The sequence below is a fragment of the Crassostrea angulata genome, chromosome 8 (assembly GCF_025612915.1).
Source record: "Crassostrea angulata isolate pt1a10 chromosome 8, ASM2561291v2, whole genome shotgun sequence".
Lineage (NCBI taxonomy): Eukaryota > Metazoa > Mollusca > Bivalvia > Ostreida > Ostreidae > Magallana > Magallana angulata.
The window spans coordinates 60,225,705-60,233,659 of record NC_069118.1 but is presented as its reverse complement, the minus strand read 5'-3'; the positions used below and the strand labels follow the sequence as shown (position 1 = coordinate 60,233,659).

The 7,955-nt window shown below is 32.5% G+C and overlaps 1 pseudogene; it reads left to right on the top strand.

Annotated features, from left to right (window-relative positions):
• The first annotated feature begins 225 nt into the window (after positions 1-225).
• LOC128157963 (uncharacterized) lies at positions 226-7,407 on the top strand (annotated as a pseudogene).
• Positions 7,408-7,955: the final 548 nt, after the last annotated feature.

Genomic DNA, 7,955 nt, shown 5'->3' with positions numbered 1-7,955 from the left:
TGTAAAGAAAACCATGTAAAAAACCTCAAAACAATAGACTATAATGTTGTGTTCTATCATGAAAAATTCAACTAAGTCCCAACAAACGAAATTTGTGCGAAACATTCAAGCAAGTTATATAGCAAGTACTGGGAACCTTATCAGGTTCATGTGTGTGATTTTTGTTATCAGCATAAACCTCACACATTTCCAATTTTTTCTATAGAAAGAGAGGTCACAATATTCTTGGCATAGAAGAATCATATAGAACAATGCGCCAACAATACAGAGTAACCATTCACATCAAGATCTAGACCCTCCAGACCATGGACCCAGCAAGTACAACATGTAGAGTACATCAGTGTCTCAATTGTCCGGGGGACACAGAGTACTTTTGTGAATCGTGTCCATGTGATCTGTGTCAAAAGTGTAAAGAAAACCACGTGAAAAACCTCCAAACAATAGACCATAATGTTGTGTCACACCACGAGAAATTCGACAACATTCCAACACAAGAGATCTGTGTGAGACATCCTAGAAATGTTTATATAAAGTACTGTGAGCCGTGTCAAGTTCCTGTGTGTGGTTCTTGGTTTGGACATAAATCTCATAGATTCCCAATTACTGTCTTAAAAAAAGAAAGGCACAAGTTTGAAAGTATACAATTAGCATATCAAACAAAGCGACAACAACACAGAGGAACCATTCACAGCATCAGAAGTGAGGCTCTCTTTTACAGACCTGTTCTCCTGCCAGGAATCACAGATGATATAAAAACCTGTCGCACAGAATTCTCCCTCTATCAATCAGAGATGTTAACAAAGGCCCAAAGACTGAATGATCTCATTAACTATGTGCTATATGATCTATTGAACAATGTGTTTTGTGACTCTGTTTTTAAACACAGATGTTTAAATCAGAAGATAGAAATTATCAGACATATTGCCAGTCTACAGATATATGTATACCGATATGAACAGTCAACACTCCGTCCATTTAAATTCCTCTCCTCCATAAAGACAGCCTTTCCCCAGATACACCTTCAACTCCACACCAGCCAGCTCTCCATGACCGAGTCACTCAACAAGGAGGATGTGATGGAGTCACTGAGTGCAATCCAAATCACAGAGAGAGGAAACCGACGCGTAGGAAACCAGTGTCTGCTAAAACTGATGTCTGCTCCGGTGTTCCATCAATCTCTCACATTGAGAGGGGTTGATCGTTGTTATCACATTTCCTGTGTGTCTTCGGACCGGGCATGGGTCAGTGACAAAGAAAACAATCTCATATTGATAAGCACAAAAGATGGTATCCTACACCACCAAATTAAATCATTGGAGTATGGGTTACACACAGTGAATGGTAAAATGGAGTTGATTTATGTAGATAGTAATCATGACATTAAAATAATTTCAAGTAATTTAAAAGAATCCAAAGTATTTATCGAAAGAACGAACTATGCCTGGAGACCACATTGTGTTTACTGGTCACCGTCTTTCCAGGAGCTATTAGTCGGAATGCAAAAAATGTACGTAGTGACTTCAAACAAGGCAGGCTATTGTTATAAGTCAGGCAAAGTTAACCGATACGACCGTACCGGTCACCTGACACAAACAATAGGACAGGGACTATATAGAGTAACAAACTATATAACAGAGAACAACAATGGGGATGTCGTGGTGTCTGATTTCGATAAAGTAGTTGTGACAGAGCGTGGAGGAAGACATCGTTTCTCCTACACAGGACCTCCATCAGGATCACGACTATTGCCACGTGGAATCTGTACTGACGCGCTGTCACACATCCTGGTGTGTGATGGTACAACCAATACAGTACAGATGATAGACAGGGACGGTCAGTTCCTGTCACATCTACTGATAAGACCATCAGGGATTTTCTCACCACGGAGCCTGAGTTATGATGTCATCACTCACCGTCTTTGGGTTGGATTACAGGACAACAACACGGTGGTTCTCTACAGATTTATAGATCGACAGGGCACTTTAAGAGGTAAGTATTTATCTATTTTATGTCGATAAAAAAGACACTCATGTTCATGTATATTAACGTTAAAAATCCCCTTATATGAACTTATCAAAGTAAAAAAACATATGTGTTTGTAAATAAAGTTACACATATTTTTCAAAAATGACGTTTCTGAAATTTTATATATTTGTTTTTTGCAAAATATAAAATATTTACCTAAATTTAAGGAAAATATAGGTCTGAAATGAGTTACCATGCATTTGAAATTAAACCTCTAAATTTCATAAACGTTAACAATTATGACAGATAGACGAATTTATACATCATATACTGATGAGAATAAGTTGTTCATATATCTATATTTCTTCTCTGCTAATACCTTGTCTTACTGAACACTGCATTTAGTCAATTAGACACGTTTATAAATTACCGACAAGAAATCATATTGACGCAAGCGTCAAATGGGCCGCAAAAAATATAATTGTTGTATAAATCATTGGTTGTTTACATAAAAACACACCACAAAGAAGAAAATAAGAGTTGGTTGTACTAATTTGTATGGTAAATTTTAATATATTTTCAGCAACTTGTTTTGAAGTTTAACATTTTACTATTATCATAAAGAATCGATTTCGTTACTGTAAGCATTTCTAACGGAAATTGTATGATCATTGCCATAGTATGAAGTAATGGAGAACACACTGATTTTTACATTACTCTAATAAAAAGTTCAACTTATCATTTTTCTCTTGGAGATTATGTATTTCAAACCATTTTTTTTGTTGCATTGTATTGAATGAAAACTTAATGCATTATATAGTCATTTTATTTGACACGGCACATAGAAATTCAAATGTATCATTAAATGATTTATATAAAATTTAATGACATTCAGGTCTTTCGTATTTCAGGTCTTTAGTATGTCCCGCATACCGATCCTGATGCATTGTTTTGAAAAGAATGAAGAACTCCGAAATTTTCCGAATAGATTATAGTCTCGATAAAAACGCGCCAAATACGACAATCTACTAAATATGGCCTACCTTTCATTTACGAGTAAAACAAAAAATATGTGATATTTTCTAAAAGGCATAAAACATATTTCTACATGCAAATTTACGTTTAATTCATAAAAATAAGCATAGTATTAATTCTATTAAAAAAGAACTATCCCGCAGAAACGCAGAAACAAAATTTAAATGTGTATCAAATAACGGACCGCCTTCCGGCGGCCCGTAATAAAGCAAAACATGATTGACAATCTATCTATCTATCTATCTATCTATCTATCTATCTATCTATCTATCTATCTATCTATCTATCTATCTATCTATCTATCTGTATGTAGATCAAAATCAAAATGTGATGGAGTCACTTGTTCAAGAGAAAAAACAACCGCATCAAGAAAATGAGTGTCAGCTGATATATACACCAAAGTTGGATCGAACTATTATTATCACAGGTATCTACGGTTGTAATCACATGTCATGTGTGACATCAGACCGAGTCTGGGTCAGTGACAGAGAAAAAAATCTCATGTTGACGAACACAAGAGGTGACATTCTCCATCATCTGAATAATTTATGTCGTTATTTCATACATGGATCACACACAGTGACCAGCAAGAGTACAGTGAATTAATTTATATAGATGATAACCATAACATCATTAAACTAATGAATGATTTAAAACATACTACCACTTTTGTGGAGACATCAGACTCTACATGGAAACCAAGGTGTGTGCACTGGTCCTCTTTCACTGAGGATCTACTGGTTGGGAGTTATAGAAATAAGGTGGATCATAAAGGGAAAGGCAAGATAAACCGATATTACCAAACTGGAAAGGTAACCCGGTATAATAAGAATGGACAACTGACAAATATAATACAACAAGGCAACACAGGACTTGAACTGTATAATCGACCTGACTATATAACGCAGAACAACAACGGGGATGTCGTGGTGTCTGACACATTAAGTGCTCTAGTGGTGACAGAGCGTGAAGGAAGATATCGTTTTACCTACACAGGACATCCATCAGGATCAGGACTAGAGCCACATGGTGTATGTACGGACGAGATGTCACACATCCTAGTGTGTGATGGTAAAACGCATTCAGTACACATAATAGACCAACATGGTCAGTTCCTGTCACAGTTATTTACATCATCGGAAATACTGGATAAACCGTACAGCTTGAGTTATAATTCCACAACTCAGCACCTATGGGTCGGATCATTATCCAACAAAGTGTTTATCTACAAATACGAAACCGGGCAGGACACCCAGACAGGTAAGTCAGGAAATTTTTGAAATATCTTAAAACACAAATCAGAATAAGTATTTTTATAAAATTTAATTTGTCAAACATAGCAGTATATTTGAATGACTTTTTTTAAAACAAAAGACAAATTTAATCTGAAATGGATTTATGTGTCTTTTATCTAATTAGATAAAAGACATGTTGTTTATAAACAAGTAATGTTGTGATGAGGGCAAGTTATGCTTTGCAATTTGGATGAATTTGTTTGACCACTTACATATATATAAAGTCGGTGTTACTTGTCCTGTAGAGAGCTAATTTATTTTACTTTGACATTCGATTTGAGTAAAATAAAGTCGCTGTGCCATCTATATTATTATGAGTGGCTTTTTGAAATTATTATATGTTTAACATTTTCTTTCGTGTTGTAGATCAACAGATACATACCCCTGATGGGGATGCCTTGTCCAGTTCAACATCAGCCGTGGAATTGAGATAGGTATAAACTGGACATTGGAAAGTTAATACATGGTAATATTCAATTCTTGTTTAGACTTAAAACAACATATAAGGTTAAATTTTCAAACATTTGAAGCTTCAATTTTCTTTTTTATTTGATATTAATTTAGATGGATGGCAGCCTTTATCCTACTCCTCATGTTACTCTTTTCAAATCTTTAAAAACACACAAAAAAGAAATAGATTGTGTTGTTAATTACTTTAATTTTGTAAAATATGCTATCATTTAGAAAAGCTAAGGTTGATATTATCGACAATTTTTTATTTTTTTTGTAGATCAGAATAACTTTTCATACAGAGGTATCATGGACAAAGTTTGATTCATTGACCTAAAAAATATCTATATACTTTACCTTTTAAATTTTGATATTTTTCTGTATTTTTTAAATATAGAGCTCTTCTTGTAAAACAAATCTAAACAGTCTAAAAATGGCCACCATCATCGAGCCATCTTAATTCTTTAAAATCATTTTAAAGATCTACAGGTGGCACATGTGATAATGGATGGTGGGTACTGTATAATAACACAACAATTGTAGATATCGCTTATGTGTAATTATAGATGGCATTTGATTATTCATTTTATATAACACATGTTGCTCGAATAATATAATTTGACAAATACAAAGGGGTTGTAGACAAGGAGATCCTGTTGCTCCATATTTATTCATTATATGTGCAGAAATCCTTTCAATTCTTATAAAGCAAAACAATGATATTAAGGGCATTTTGTTCAAAATAAAGAACATAAAATATCTCAGTATGCAGACGACACTTTGTTAGCCCTTGATGGTTCACCAAAATCCTTGTTCGAAGCATTAGAAACTATAGATTTTTACTCCAGCTTTTTAGGACTTAAAATTAATACATCTAAGACAAAAATTGTGTGGATTGGTTCAAAACTTTTTTCGGATCATACCAGATGGAAATTAGACTGGGGATCACATCTTTTAATTTATTAGGTTTCCAATTTTCCATTGAACTTTCTAAAATTGTTGATATTAATTTTGGTATTCAGATTCCAAAAATCATTGCACTTATGGAACAATAGAAAAAAAGAATGCTTACTCCAATTGGTCGTGTCACTGTCATTAAGAGTTTGTTAATTCCAAAATTAAATCATTTATTTATATCGCTTCCTACTCCCAAAAAGGAGATTGTATCATTTATATGCAAAGCTATCTTTGAGTTTCTATGGAAATCCAAAACAGACAAAGTTAAAAGGTCTCTTATAACACAAGACTACTTGTCAGGAGGTATGAAAATGGTAGATGTTAGAAGTTTTATTACATCACTTAAATGTACATGGATTAAAAGGTTAACTTGTTCACATAAACCATGGGTGGATATTTTCTATGCTCTCAATGGAGATGATATTTTACAGAAATTGTATGATTTTGGAGATAGTTTTGTGTTTGATTGTTTGTTAAAAGAAAATAACGCCTTTTGGAAAGATGTTTTGATTGCTTGGTCATGTTATATGATATCTTTTACTTACTCTCCACATTTTAAAAACAAATTCCATTACATTCCAGTGTGGTATAACTCTATTATAAAAGTTAATAACAAACCAGTGTTTTTTAAATCCTGGTATGAAAAGGGAATAAAGGTTGTGCAAATTTTTTTTGATGATGATTGTAATCTTGAGTTCTTAAAAACACATACAATCTATCTGACAGTTGTGTGATGCAATACAATAATATTGTTACAGCTATTTCAAAATATTTGAAATCATTGTTAAAAGAAAGGTCTTCTTTCAAAAGACTTCCTAATCCATATGTACCTTTATTTTTTGAACCTCTCATATCTTCTGAAAAATGTTCAAAAATCTTTTACTTTTTTGAATAAAAATGAGGCTATTCCAACCTCAATCAGCAAGTGGGAGGCAGAGCTTATGCCTTATGGAGTAGACACAATATCAGTGCAAGATGTTTTTAAAATTTGTTATAAAACCACTAGTGATTCTTCTGCCCAGTGGTTACAATTTCGAATCTTGCATAGAATTGTTTCTGTTGGAAAATACCTTAAGAAAATTAACATTAAAACTTCTGATTGTTGTGGTTTTTGTATGGAAAATGTTGAATCAATAATACAAGTTTTCATTGCTTGTGATAAAGTACAAACACTCTGGAGTGATTTAAGTCTACATATATACAGAAAGACCTCTGAAAGAGTTGGTTTTAATGTTTCGAATGTTATTCTTGGTGAGCTACCATTGTCAAACACTAAGAGGGTTATAAACTTCATAATTCTATATGTTAAACAATATATTTTGATATCCTTAATGCAAAATAAAATGCCAAATTTTCTTGGATTACTCAGTCATTTAAGATTAAAATATAATGTAGAAAAATATGCTGCTATCCAAAATCAAAAGCTGCGCAATTTTGAAAAATTGTGGCTTACATGGAAAAACATTTTAGATTAGTTTATGATATTATGATTATTACTATTCGTATTATTATTTGTTATTTATTTTTCTGGGTTTTTTTTGGTTGTTTTTTTTGGTTGTTTTTTTATTATTTTTTTTTAAGCAAAGTAACCATTTACCACGAATATTGAAAAATGTATGTAAATATACTTGTGTGTCAGTGAGTATGCATGTGTATAAAATTTATAAAAACTGAATTTATTATTGTCATCATTAGTATTAATATGTATGGAACAAAAACAATAAATTATAAAAAAAAAATTTGACAAATATTATCAATATTGTAATTTCATTGTATTTTAAAGCTCTTTAAAAATATCTTTTACTCTTGTGCCCTTAATAGCTAATTAACTAATTAGGTGTGAAGTTGGCAATCGATTGATTACTTTAAAGCAATCGGTCGCATTACCAACACCTTCTCTAAGACTGTGATCTAAAACTGTTCAAAATGTATTAGTTCTTTTTTAAATTTCTTTAATAGTGCTAGATTCTGTTTTCTTTGTTTTGACCCATACAATTTATTTCTGTTGTCCTGAAGAAGTGACTGGTTGTCACGAAAATTTGACTTTATTAATAGCTCGTGTCGTTAATCATTTTAGCATTATATATTCAGTTTACTGGCTTAATATCGCTATACATTGAATTATATTGAATTAATTTACACTAAACTGAAAATACTGCGACAACATTTGCTATAAATTATTTTTAGAAATACATTTAAGTTTATTTTTCAATTAAGGCAGTGGTTTGAATATACTACTCTCACTTTTCTATA